This window comes from Vulpes vulpes, chromosome 9 (genome assembly GCF_048418805.1).
Source record: "Vulpes vulpes isolate BD-2025 chromosome 9, VulVul3, whole genome shotgun sequence".
In the NCBI taxonomy this organism is placed as follows: domain Eukaryota; kingdom Metazoa; phylum Chordata; class Mammalia; order Carnivora; family Canidae; genus Vulpes; species Vulpes vulpes.
The window spans coordinates 68,264,467-68,279,421 of record NC_132788.1 but is presented as its reverse complement, the minus strand read 5'-3'; the positions used below and the strand labels follow the sequence as shown (position 1 = coordinate 68,279,421).

The window sequence follows — 14,955 nt, the reverse complement described above, 5'->3', positions numbered from 1 at the left end:
TCTCCAGTGACTGAGGGCAGGCATAGATGGCATGGGAAATGAAATCTGTTGAGATTCTGGAGATCATTTTCTTTGGATTTATTTCAGTGTCTTACCTAATAAACCTATTAATAGAGCAGCAAATATGGCAAAATCATCTTAGAAATCATTATTCTTTCAGAGACTTTAAGGTCCTCTAGTATACTCTGTGTAGATGAAAAAGCTCATTTAGGGAAGGACCATTTCCAAGAAAGTTTCTGGATGAGTAAGGACTCCCTAAGTTGAGCCCAGTGATTCTTCTTTCTCAAAATTACCCATGGCCTGTTCAAACAAGAAGTGAAATATACAGCAGATGTGGAAAAACAGCAAAGGGAATCACATGGACATCCACCTTATTAAATTAATGTTGGCAGCATTTCTTCACTGTTCTAGCCGTTCCATAGGATTCTTTGCTCTGTGAGCTATCTAATATTTGTTTTCAAATGATAATTTGCTAGGTAGCTTTAACGTTCTGAAATGACAGCCGTACCATCTGGCAAGAAAACCTGTACTACATAGGTATTAAAAGAGATCTTCATTGCATCCAGCCAAGGCTAAAAACTTCATTAGCTTGTGGAATTCTTCCCCTTATACAGAACTACTCATAGATAGCCTTTATTCCAAATAGTGGACCAAGAAATCTTTGACCTGTATAAGAAATCCTATGCCAATATATCTGATAATAAAATTTATTAAATACCATTTTACAGAGCTTATGAGAATGGGTCTTAAGTACCTGGACTTAGTAAATCATAAATTATGTAAACTTAAATTATTTTCTTGAGCATAAGGCATATGCATTGCTGATTACATTTGTCATAAAGAAATTTAATCTTTATCTATTACTTTGAAAGAAGCTTAATCATTTTATTAATGTGGTCCTAAAAAGGATATATTGCTCTTGCCATTTTTATCCTTTATTTTCCTTTTTTTTCTGTAGTCAGTAGCACCCATCTCCCTGTCAAAGAAGCATGCAGTTGCATTTTCAGTATTACCTCAGTCACAAATGATTCAAGTCTATGTTAAAAGGGGACTAGATACTTGTCTTTCTTGTTGCTTGAAGCTTTGACAAAATCTATTCATTTGCTTTCAATAGTATTGTTCTGAGTTTATTTTTTTTTGCTTGGGTAAAGGGCCAATTTATTTGGAAAAATTGAGTTTTCATTTATCTTGGCCTATCTGTCATATTGATAAGATCTGCTGTCTTAGAACTTGCTCAGAACTAACAAAAGAATAAAGTGGCTGAGAAGCCCTATTAGTTTATACATTTCAGAAACAAAAGATTTATTTTTCTCTATTCTCCTTGTCTTTTGAATAGGGTTTGAATTAAATGATTATTGTGAGTAAAATGAGATTTAATGATGCCAACATTATCAATTTGTGCAGTTACCCAGATGTAAAGGATTATGCATACCAAGGTAACCTGAAATCTCCCTACATTAAGCATCTTACTAATACAGAAGTTAGTTTTGAGGTGCCTGTATGGCTCAATTGATTAAGCTGTCTGACTCTTGGTTTTGGCTCCAGTCCTGATCTCATGGGCCTTGAGATAAAGCCCTGAGTCCAGCTCTGTGCTTGGCGGGAGTCTGCTTGGTTACTAACTCCCTCTGCCCCTTTCCTTGCTCATTGCATGCTCTCTCTCTCTCTCTCTCTCTCTCTCTCTCTCTCAAACAAATCTTTAAAAAAGAAATTAATTTTGATGCAGTCACAAACAGAACTCTTAATGTCTGTGCAGGAAGGGAATATCTCATCTGTTTTTCAGTATGCTACAGTAAATACTTAAAAAGATATCTCAAAATTTTGAATAAATTAAACCTATTGTGTATCATTTTATTTTTCTCATTTTGTATTAATTACTGTCATGGTTTTTTATAAATGTTTGATCCTTTCTATCTGCTTAAAGTAATGTTTCTTCCTGATGCAAATTGCTTTAGTCCTTAACTTGTCAGTAAGAGGAGCTTTGCCATATTGTATTGTAAACACATGATGTATTTTGATTAACGGTTATTAAGCTGACTAGAGAATCAGATTTCAGTGTAATGGTCTCACTAGATTTTAAGTTTTGATGATTTAGAAGTCACAGGACCATGCAGTACTATGCTTGTTTTTCGCCTAATTCATTTATTTACTACTGCACATATCCATGAACCACCCAGGGTTTTAGTGACCACTGTGAGAGAGGCCACTGCACTAGGTGCTGGAGTACAAATATGAACTCTCGCTTGCTTCTGGCACAAACAGTTTAAAGGAGACGTGTCACTAAACCAATATAAAATGTAGTACAGGAAATACTGCAATAGGAGATGCAGAGGTAAACCTTAATTCAGTGGAGAAGGGCTTATTAGAAAGTTCAAGTTAGTAGAGTTGAGTTTTGAGGGGAGAGTATTTCTTTAATTTTGAGGTAGTACAGATTGTATACATTATCATGAAAATTTTGTGTAGCAGCAACATAATCATTGTGGAGTTACAACATGGTCTTTTGGGAGAACTTGTATGGTTTACATCATCTGGATCACTGCCAAGGCTCTAATTTAGTAGGAAATACAAAAGAGTTGGAGATAAGAGGTTTCATTCTGCTGCTTATTAGCAGTGCAACCACAGACCAAACATGAAACCTCTCTTACCCTACTTTTTATCTGATAACTAGAGATCATGCCAGTAGATACTGAATACATGTTTTCCTTTGGACATTAAGTCAAACATTTATCTGAAAGCACCTTATAAATGGAAAAGCTTTATAAAATATAACTTTTTATTCTATACATATTTCACTCCTACTAAATTTTATTCATTGAATTACATGTAGGGAATAAATAGTTTTGTTTAGGTCTTCAGGAAGCAATTAACAGTTTATAAGCATCATTATTTGACTCCATACTTTTTGTTTTGGGGCTCAGGAATAACTTTAAATATTTTCCTCAAAAATACAACATTTCTATGTTCCATTTATACCACCAGGCCTTGGTACAAATGGAACATAACAAAGATATCCCATTTTCATTTTCATTCACTTACTCATTTTAATTTCACTTATCAATATCTACTGTGTATCAGAGTCTATGCTAGGAACCAGGAATATGCAACTAGATGGTACCCTCATTTAGTTTACATTGCAGTGAATGATGTAGTTATAAGTCATATAGATAATCAGTGATAACTACTTTGAAGAAGCAAATGCTGTCCTGTGATAATATATTATGAGTATCTGACTTAGGGCATCAGAAGAGACTTCTCTTAGAAAATGAAGCTTTACTGGGGATCTATTGAAAGAGTAGATGGGTAGATGGAAGTGGCTTAAGATAGAGAAGATGCCAGATGAAATACTATGTCTAAAAACCCTTAAATGGGAAGGAACACTTGACAGATTTTAGTGTACCTGGAGTGCAGAGAGCAAGATGGAGAATGGTGGAAGATGCTGAGAATATTTAGCCAAGGCTAGACGATAGGTGGGTTTGTAGGCCAGTTAAATAACTTTGGTCATTTTCCATGTCTAATGGGAAGACACTGAAGCATCTCTAGAGGTTGAAATGTGGAGGTGGGGAATGGATAGATGGGGTCAGGTGAATGCCGTGAGAATGCTCTTCCTGTTATTTCAGGTATGAAATGATGGTAGATAGAAGGGAGATGGTAATGTATGCATATGAGGTAAAATGGTCTAGACCTAGTGTTCAATTGACTACTCTTAGAAGAGGTGAGAGAGAAAGATGTGTGTGACTTCTGCCTCTCTGGCAGGTGAATTATGGGGATGCCATTCACTACCAACACTGGAAGTGGACTATTTGGGTTAGGGGGAGAATTAGGATAGGAAATCATGTGTTTGTATTCAGACACATTGAGTTTGACAACCCTTTAGAGTATCCAAATAGTGATGTCAGGTAGCCAGTTGGCTGCATGGATGTGAAGCTCAGAGAGTTTGAAGATAAAACATAAGTCATAGAAATGTAAATATAAATCTGTATTAAGTCCAAACTATTATCAATAACACTTGGAGTTTAAATTTAAGAAGATTCAGTATTAAGTTTTTTAGGGTAAGGAAAGTGAGGCATTTGTGTATATTGACCAGACCTCATGCTGGTAATAATTTTGTAGGGGCCCCTGGCTGATTCAGTCAGTAGAGTATGTGACTCCCAATCTCAGGGTTGTGAGTTCAAGCTCCATGTTGGGTGTAGAGATTACTTAAAAAAGTAAAATTTTTGTAATTGTTGCACAACTTATCTAGCCCTTAATATCTATATTTCATGTTTTTAAAAATAAATTCTGATCTAAAAATTGGCAATGAATTTAAAGAGATAATGAGAAGTTTTTATGTAGTTTATGAAGGATGGACATTAATTGTTGCTCTTTATGATTTTAGGAAATTTTTCCCTTAATTTCAAATGAAGACCATTTTTACTTTCATGTGAAAATCAAATGTTTACTATAATATGTATAATAAGCAAAACTATTAGTATTTTTTTCATTTTATGTATTTGATATTAAAAACCTATAGGCTTTTGGGCAGCCCCGGTGGCGCCGCGGTTTAGCGCCGCCTGCTGCAGCCCAGGGCGTGATCCTGGAGACCCAGGGTCGAGTCCCACGTCAGGCTTCCTGCATGGAGCCTGCTTCTCCCTCTGCCTGTGTCTCTGCCTCTCTCTCTCTCTCTTTCTCTCTTTCTCTCTGAATAAATAAATAAAATCTTTAAAAAAAAACCTATAGGCTTTTTTAATAGACTTACTGTAACAATTTTCTTGCTCGTCAGGGTAATTTATTACATAGTTTAAAGAATATGATGATAGGGGCACCTGCGTGGCTCAGTGCTTTAGCATCTGCCTTTGGCTCAGGTTGTGATCTGGTGGTCCTGGAATGGAATCCTGCATCTCCCTCTGCCTATGTCACTGCTCCTCTCTGTGTCTCTCATAAATAAATAAATAAAAATTTTATAACAAAACAAAAAGAATATGGGACAAAATCAGATCCTGTGTAATTCACTGAGAAACTTTTTCTAGCATGATTTGCCATTCAGACAGTTATTTTTTGTGGCATCCTTGCCATTGAGCCATTTTATTCTAAAACCAGCAATACTGGAATACAACTGACTACTTAAAAAAAAAAGAAAAAGCCCAGGGTTATGCTTTATTCTAAAATTCATTTCTTTATTTGTAGGTAATGAGCGCTTGAAGTTGAGATGAATAACATATTTGGGGGTATGTACCATTTATTTAAATAAAAAATATGTATGTGTAATCTAGCATAAAAATTATCTTTGAGGAGTTGTACAAAACTTTTGACTGCTGATGAGGACTACATTTCCTTATGAGTTATGCACTTAGTAAATAGCTCTATTTTATGTAAATAATACATACAGAAAGCAGTAGTAATGAATTTTATAATAAACTATAAGATAATAGGTGATTTTAAATGTAATGTGTAGCTCAAGAAATTCATTTGCAAATAAAGTTTTATTAATTTCATTTACCAATGTATTTAAAATTGTTCAGTTTTTAAAGTAGGAAAGTTAACTAATTACCTTAAATATATTATCCAAATAATTGTAGAATGCAGTGTGTTTATTAGTTTTGCCTCGTATATTTATTTGGCTATAAATCTTTGGTGTTTTTTATGCAAGTTATATTTTGTTATGTTAAATTCTAATATTACCAACATGTGCATTTTGAAACTCAGTGTACCCCTGTAAACATTATTTCTTATGTTCTTATTTCTAGTGATGAGTTTCCTCTGCTTTCAGTAGAAAAATTCTCAATGAGCATCTGTTTCTCAGTCTAACTCCTTTATATTTAATACAGTTTTCTGTTAGCTTTCTGATTTAATACATACATCATTTACTTGAGAATTATCAATTTGCTTGTTTTAGTAATTTATATTTTGATAATTTTGTGATAATACTGTGATTTACATTTGCTTACTCCATTGCATATAGTACTGAGGCATTATAGAATTTATGCAGAAGATCTTTAGACTTAAAAAGAATTACCACTAAAGAATGATTATTAGTATAAAATTGAGTCTTAACTGCATTAATGACAATCTAACATACACACAGATATATGTACAGACACATGTACCACCCAATCTCATAGTCATTTAAAGATGACTTATCTAAAGATGACCAAATTACAATAAAGTGGATGTTATTCTACAGTTTTGGGCCATCACAGCTTGGGACCAGAGATTCTCAAGTCAAATGTTTTAAGACTAATCTTGCTCTCAAGAGCTGTGGGATCTTAAGCAATTCAGTTTCCCTACGGTCACTTTCTTTGTATGGTTAGTGGGCGAAATCATCAATGATTTCTTTAGTTACTCCTTCCCTAAAATACTTTTCATTTCATATTTGAAAAAGCTAGTTTAGAGGTGAATAATTTAGTATTGTTATGTTATTAACTAACATTTTACAGTTTAAGATAAATTTACTTATTGGGATGGCACATTTGAAAGGTACAATTGAGGGATCCCTGGGTGGCGCAGCGGTTTGGCGCCTGCCTTTGGCCCAGGGCACGATCCTGGAGACCCGGGATCGAGTCCCACGTCAGGCTCCCGCTGCATGGAGCCTGCTTCTCCCTCTGCCTGTGTCTCTGCCTCTCTCTCTATCTCTCTGTGACTATCATAAATAAATAAAAATTAAAAAAAAAAAAAAAAGAAAGGTACAATTGATTCTTTGGCTAATCAAAGAATGTTTGCTTAAATTTTGGGGTGGGGGTGGATCTAAGAAGGCAGGCTTCCCCTCTGTATCCTTTTGTCCTACCTGACATGGAGATTCAGGATTGACTCATTTTTTTTTTAAGATTTTATTTATTTATTCATAGAGACACACACACACACACACACACACACACACACACACACAGAGAGAGAGAGAGAGAGAGAGAGAGAGAGAGAGAGAGAGAGATAGAGGGAGAGGGGCAGAAACACAGGCAGAGGGAGAAGCAGACTCCATGCAGGGAGCCCAACGTGGGACTCAATCTCGGGTCTCCAGGATCACGCCCTGGACTGAAGGCTGCGCTAAACCGCTGAGCCACCCAGGCTGCCCTGGATTGACTCATTTTGAAAGAATCCCTTATAACCTTGTTAGCTCAAGGTTATCTTTTATCTGATTTCTCTCTTCCTGGACAGGTTGCTGGCTGAAGAACATTAAAATATCTATTTTCTTAGTGGCTTCCTTTTCTAGATTTGAATAATTCACTTGATACTTCCAAGCTACTTAGATGAAAGAGTGTTATCCAGGAATGCTAATTTTAGTTCCTTTGGTTTGAAATTAGAGAAATAAATGCATTATATTTTTAGTCTAGATAGTAAGGCCTCATATCTTTTACTTTGGTCTTTTAAAAAACTCTAAATAATGTTCAGATACTCTATATTGTGAGGTTAAATAATTGCTTGAGATAGGTGTTTCTTTTTTTATTTAAAAAATATTTGAAATGGATAAATATGGGGAGAGATCCATTTGAGTGTTAGGCTTATTCTGCATTGAATACTCCCTTGTATTTCCCATTCATATATTATTTTAAGCTCTTTAAGCTCTTTATTACAAGCATTTACAAGTGCAGATAAGAAATGACCTCAGTTTTATACCAGAGGGGATTTTTTTTAAAAGATTTTATTTATTTATTCATGAGAGAGAGAGAGAGAGAGAGAGAGAGAGAGAGAGGCAGAGACACAGTCAGAGGGAGAAGCAGGCTCCATGCAAGGAGCCCAGTGTGGGACTGACTCCATCCCAGGTCTCCAGGATCACACCCTGGGCTGAAGGTGGCGCTAAACAGCTAAGCCACCCGGGCTGCTCCAGAGGGGATTTTTATGAACCAGGCTAGAGACTCTGGTAGATATCTTGGACCATTTTTCTCACTCAGAGATTCTGTGATTGTATAATTTTGATCTGATAGGTGAAATCTAAAAAATCATCACCTTTGTAGGTGAAAAATGGTAAGGAGGTGTCCATTTTATATGGATCAACCTACATATGCAAGATTAGTTATTCATTGTTTCAAAAAAATATGTATCTCATCTGTAAAAATGATAACAAGCAGCAAGCTTATTAGGACACTAACTTCATTTTTTAAAAATGTAATTATCATCATGAGTGCCAGATATTAAAAACTATATTTTAGGGCAGCCCTGGTGGCTCAATGGTTTAGTGCTGCCTGCAGCCCAGGGTGTGATCCTGGAGACCGGGGATCGAGTCCCACGCCAGGCTCCCTGCATGGAGCCTGCCTGTGTCTCTGCCTCTCTCTCTCTTTCTCTCTCTCTCTCTCTCTATATATATATATATCTATCTCTTTCTCATGAATAAATAAATAAAATCTTTAAAAAAAACTATATTTTAAACATTTGTAAATCAAATGGGAATAAAATGTTCTTTACATATCTTATTTCTTTTACAGGGATTTTTTTCCCTGTATTTTATGAGACATATCACAGGCATTACAGTTTGAAATCAACTTTATTGTTTTCATTGCAATTGCTACATAGCTGTTGAATATTTGCAGTAAGTTTTAATGATGAATGAAGTGCATGTTTGATTAATTGCCATTAGTAAAAATATCTTTTTTTGGTAAAAGGTTTTCAGCATGGCCTTGACAAAGGCAATAAGTAAATGTGTTATTTCCCTTCAAAAGAATACAAGTCAGCATAAGCAAATTTTAAGGGAAATATTTAAAAATTAACAATTAATGAATATTTGTGTGTTGAAATTATATGAACATGTAAATAGAGATCATAGATATACCTATTTTCAGAGGCTAGTGTAATACTAATTAGAAAAGTTGTAAATACCGTAATTAATCTACACTAAACAATTCCATTTCTATTACCTATTTTATTGATAAGTATGGCAGAGATTAGGAAGATAGTTACAATGCTGACATTGAGAATGTTTCCATGATTACTTTTCAGTTTTTCTAGCCATTATGTTTCTGATTCTCCTGCTACTTCTCACTTGCCATTATACCCAGTATTTGATCCTACCTGCCTGCCTTTTATTCAGTGTCCTTTGTCAGGGATACTCTTTTCTTCCAGTCCTTACTTATCAAAGTTGTACTAAACTTGCAGTATCTAGTTTAACTTTTGCCTCTTTCACAAGACTATCCGATGTCCTGCAGTCAGAATTCTGGGCTCAAGGTCATTGCTGTCCACTTGTCCTTCCATTGTAGCTTATCTGAAGCATGGTCTCTTGTGACTAACACATGCTCTTTATGTTCATCTCACTTACCTTCTTTTTTTTTTTTTCTTTCTCCCCCACTGGATAAATCATCTCACACCATCATTTATTTAACTTTGAACATAGTTCCTTAGTGTTGAGAAATATTAGAAAAGTGAGAATGCATCTGCATGCATGGTGTGAGGTATTGCACTAGAGACCTTGAAAAAGTATGTTGGTACTGAAAGATTAGTTATGTAAAGAATTATGTAAAGAAAGTGATTAATTATTTTATCAAGAATCAGGAAGAACTATGTAAAGAAAGTGATTAATTATTTTATCAAGAATCAGGAAGAAATCTTTTCTAGGAATTATAAGGCAGAGATATTTTCTTTGACCCTTCCTGTTTTGCTTCTTAACATCTATTTATTATTAACAACAGCAAAAATGACAGCTATAATGGCAACTGTAGTTTCATAGACCTTACTCTATGCATTCACACACTTTATCTTTTTTGATCTTCATGTCATGCCATGAAGTTGGTGGGGCAGAAGTTAGACATTCAGATTTGGCTAAGTTTCTTATCAGCTTATACTATTTTAAGCTTGATGATGCAGTCTAACTGTTCTTTTATTAAATGTTAATATTTAATGTCTGTGATCTTTTCACATAATTTAAAAATAAAATAATTTCTGTAATCCAGAAAGTAATGTCATAATTTAAAACTATATGCCTTTTAAAATATATGTTGCTATTTTGATCAAAATTCATGGACTAGGGTCCCAAGTTGCAACCACTTCACAGTTCTCTCATCCCCTGGACAAAGGAATTCAAGAAGGAGTAGACCTATCCCCTAAAAGTATCATCAAGAGTAGGGACGTTGAGAGTGAGTCCCTATATGATATATGTCAGTGAGTGACATATATCTTCTCTATAGAGGAAGATAACTGATGTCCGCACAGTTAGGCTAAGCCAAGATACCCAGAGAAGATTGAACCAGAAGCGGTGAAAAAAAGAGTCTTGAAACAGTTGTCTTCACTTCTGTGACCTCAGGTGCTGCTTCCTGCAACTTTTCCTTCACTCTTGAGCTCTACCCTAGGTAATAAAGAGCTATAGGACCCAATCAATTACCCTTTTATATAAACTATATTAAGTAATGATTTGTTATTTGCAATTCATTGTACTAATGCAGATAAAATCATTGATATAACAGTGTTCTTTCTGCTCCATTTTCCATTCCAATTTTACTTTCTTCTCTTTTTCCCTTTTCTTTCTTCTCTAGTCCTTCTCTGGTTTCATTTTTCTTTATGCCTTGCCCTTTCTTTCTCCCTCATTTCTGCCCAGTCATTCACTTCATGTATCCATCCATCCAATACTCATCTACTGATGAACACACATTGAGCATTATGCTAGGTTCCAAAGACAAAAAGATACATGACATGCAGACTTTTCTCTCTTTAGGATCAGGTTTCCTCTCTTTGCTTTTAGGACGTTGGTGTTTGAACAGAAAGGTAGAACCCAGGCCAAAAATAGGAGAAAATAATAAAAAGGAAATCCTTAAAGCATTTGCCTAATACCTGAGGTTGGTGGAAAGATTCAGGACAGGAAGGGTTAACTGGGAAGGGTTGCTGAAAAAAAGTTGAACGTAGAGCAGAGATTCTTTGTAATAGCAATTTGTCAATAACTTCAAGCCAGATTATAGGTTCAAAATACATACCTTTGCACCAGAGCATGCATTATTTAAACTAGTAAAGAAAAAAAAATCATCCTTGAACCTCTTGTTCTATAGTATGGTTATAAGGTGTGGGTAAAGAGGAAAGCCTGGATATGTCACTCTTTCTTCTGTAGTAAGCATTGGGAAAGTAATTATACAGAGCATCACAAAATTACTTGCTGTTTTGTCAGGTCATCATAAACTCACAGGGGACAACAGCAGAGGAATTGGTGAAGTTTCCTCAAAAATATTAACCATATCAACAATTCAGTCTGAGTCCGCCCACATGGACATTCTCAAGTATAGTAGTAATTTGGAAACAAAAGATGGACATTTTTTTTAAGATGGACATTTTTAAGGCTGCAATCTGTAACCTTTCCTCTTAAAATATTTCAGCTAGATTTCTTAGTTTGCCATGCAGGATCCTGAGCACACTGACCATTATCTACCTCTCAATCCTCTAAGATTTTGTATTTCTTTACTGCTATATCTCAGTAAATGCTCTCCTTCTTTGGATATGTTACCTCTATCTGTTGTCCTCCTAAACCTGGTAGATTCATTTTTTAATACCTATTTTTGTTAGAGCTACCTTTTTGAAGGCCTCCCCCTTGGAAGTGTTCTCTGACAACACAAGGCAATGTTGTTCTTACTTGGTAACTGCATGCATCTCTTTCTTATGTCACCAACTACTGTGTGGGCTCTTATTGTTTTTATATTTTTCTTTCTAAAATGAGACAAGGGCTCTGTTACAACAAGAACCTTTACATTCATCTTTATATGATCAATTTCCAGGCCCATGCATGGGGGATAATGAGGGTTGAATGCTTGTTAACTGAATGAATAAATGAACAAAATGGGATGGAAGAGACACATAATATAGTTCACTGTGGACAAGTAAAAGATAATGCTTTTCTCAAAAATAAGGGCAAAATAAAGGTTCTGAGATTTCTAGATGCATTATTCTTAAAACCTTTATTTAGGGTTTTACATGTAGAAGCTTTTACGCTGTTCAAACTCTTATCTGATAAATAATCATTGTTATAAACATTTTTTATGGTCTACATTTCAAAAGACTTTGCAGTCAAAAAAGATGAATATATACTGGTTTCTCACAGGAAGATACTGGAAACAAAGGTAAAAGCATTATAATTCAGGATATTTAATGTTTAACTATGAAAAAATTTGAACAGCTCATTACAATATTTAATTAAAAACATTCTGAAGTCAAATTGAGAAATAATATATATATATCTTCTATAATATGCAAAATGTATGTTTCCATGTTAAATACAAGGAGAAGTCCAGTAGCTAAACATTTATTATTACAGGGGTGCCTGGATGGCTCAGCGTTGTCTGACTCTTGGTTTCAGCTCAGGTCATGGATCACAGGGTCATGGGATCAAACCCTGCACTGGGCTCCACACTGAGCCCAGAGTCTGCTTGAGATTCTCTCCCTCTGCCCCTCATCCCCGCTTGGGCACGTGTGCTTACACTCTCTCTGTCTCTAAAATAAATAAATCTTTTAAAAAATCTGTTGTTGCAGATAGAAGTGTTCACATTCTCTAAGGATAAAACCACTCCCCTCTTTCCCTTTGATAACCATAATCCACAGGATATACTTTGTGTGTTCCTGACTTAACAGAAAATAAAACCATAATCATTTATGAGAAAGGAAATGGGACTGGGAGAATCCCTAATTTATTTGTGGTCTTAAGCTGCCATTTTCAGAAATTTAGCCTTGAGCATGATAGACACATTGATGCAGTATTCATCACAGCTTAACTTCCTGAGTAGCTACTTTGTGCCAGGTACATTCTGGCTATCTGAAGATGAATAAGACAGGCAGGTTGGGGAATATCACAATTGATAGCTTCCCAGGTGATGGTTCTAATATTTCCAGAAAAAGGGAATGACAGTATGTACATTGAGCATGATTCTCCTGCTATAATTAATTTCCCAAAAGCTCTTACTGCATAGAGATTCTTGTAACTATTCTTCAGAGTTACAGACTTTGAAGAAGGCTAAAGAAAATAGGAATGTTGAGTTTTAGAAATGTACCATATACATTTAAAAATGTTACCATTTTAGCTTAAAACAATAAAAATGGACGCATATATTTTTCTCTTAGAGAAAGGACTGTATAGTGAAAAATTCTAAACTCAACCTAATATTTTATTATTTGAATCTCATTGGTTCTATGTCATGAAAAATGATATACCTTTCAGCTACTTTTAACTAGGTATCGTATCATTAATCATAAATTGTATAGCTATGCTGATGTTTGCATATTTTTTGAATCAATATTTACATTCCATAAATAAGTAGAGTTGCTTTTTGAGAATTATCCTTTTCCTACCACCCCTTCCTCCAACTTCACCAGCATCAGATAGACAGGAGCACGCTTGTTTGTGCAAATACGGATGCGTTCTTGCACGTGGGCATGCTCTCTCACACATACACACATGCATATGCTCTTATATGAGCACCTTGTTAGATGTTAATTTTTCAGAATATTACTCATTCTGATTCTCCTCAGATACAGACAAGAGTCTTAACCTCCAACTCTGTTCAAGGATTCTGTTTAACAACTGCTTTGATCTATTTTCTTTCCATTTAACCTATAATTTAATTTGTACTCTGCTTGGACATTCTCATCTTGCAACCATCTTTTCTCCCCTGAATTTTTGACATTCTGTGGCTGAGATATAGTAAAGTGCACACAATCATGCAATCATTTACTTATTTATTCAAAAAATTGTCATCAAGACAATGTACTGGCTGTTGTGGGAATAATAATGAAAGGATTTTATAATACCCCTTATCCTCAAAGGAAACTTTTATTTTTTAAAGATTTTATTTATTTATTCTTGAGAGACAGAGAGAGAGAGAGAGAGAGAGAGAGAGAGATTGAGAAAGAAAGAGACAGGCAGAGGGAGGAGCAGGCTCTATGCAGGCAGCCTGACTTGGGACTCAATCCTGGGACAGTAGGATCACACCCTGGGCCGAAGGCAGGTTTTCAACTGCAGAGCCACCCAGGTATCCCTAAAGGAAACCTTCAATGGGACTTTCCTTGGCCATTGTATTCATACATTTTTTTTTGAATGTTAAAACTGCTATTCTTGACATTTGCTTTAAGTAGCTGCCAAATGGTTATTTTGGTTTTGGCCCTTAGCTATGCTAGGAATGATGGAAGGCACATTTTTAACTGAGGATATTGGTTTCAATTTACAACATAATTAGTATATACAGTGTTTGTTAATTTACCACATGTCTTTGTGACATGTAAATACTATTTTAGTAAATAAAAATAAGTTATTATAATTGCCATATTTTTCCATTGAGAGGAGAAAGGGGATGATGGATGCAAATAATTCTAATTCAAGATAGAATATAAGATGAGTTCCCAAAAGGAGGTATAGATGAATTAGATGGGGAATTCAGAGATGGCAAAAATTACTTCTTTCTGGAAATCTAGGAAATGTTTTTTGGAAGGGGTTGGCATTGAATTTGCTTAGTGTTTATGGTTATAATATGAATATATATAGATGATGACGATGATGGCCACGACAGGCAAAGTAAGTAGTGCAGGTACGAATGGGAAGATACAGCTTGGGGCTTGGGTGTGTACAGCACATGGAAGAGTGGAGGATCTCAGTTAAGTACAGCTCACAGTGTGAAAAGAAATGTACTTATCGTATGTGACACACAAGTACATTGTGTTTTATGTATTTAGTCACAGGTCTCTTTATGAGGTAGATTTGCATGGATGCCTTTCTACCTGGCCCTCATGCACATTCAGTTTTGTTGCTAAATTCTTGCTGATGTAGTAACTTCAATAATCCTTGAGTTACACAGTCTTCACCAGCCTTGATAGAGTGTTGAATGTTCAAAAGAAAGATCCAAGTACCTATTAAATCATCAAATGCTTTTGCGTGTTATGAAATCAGATGAAAGCCAATTTCTACGTTAGGGCAAGTCTACTTTCCTGTACTTGGTTGAGGTTTGTAAGGAGAGATCACTCTGCTCCCGTAAGAAGGTTAAGCTGTCATCTAGTTAAATATGGACTTAAAATAATGCTGCCAAAGCAGCTGCCTCG

The 14,955-nt window shown here is 35.4% G+C and overlaps 1 protein-coding gene across 12 annotated transcripts in view; it reads left to right on the top strand.

Moving 5' to 3' along the window:
* The window catches only part of CNTN4 (contactin 4), a 909,482-nt gene that overhangs the window by 129,572 nt on the left and 764,955 nt on the right, over positions 1–14,955 (top strand). For 9 of the 12 annotated variants that reach the window (XM_025984656.2, XM_025984647.2, XM_072720388.1 and 6 more), the window contains exon 2: positions 5,161–5,201. The exons of the other annotated variants lie outside the window; for them this stretch is intronic. The gene's annotated coding sequence lies outside the window, so the exon portion shown is untranslated. The remainder of the gene's footprint in view (positions 1–5,160; positions 5,202–14,955) is intronic. 12 annotated transcript variants of the gene reach the window in all.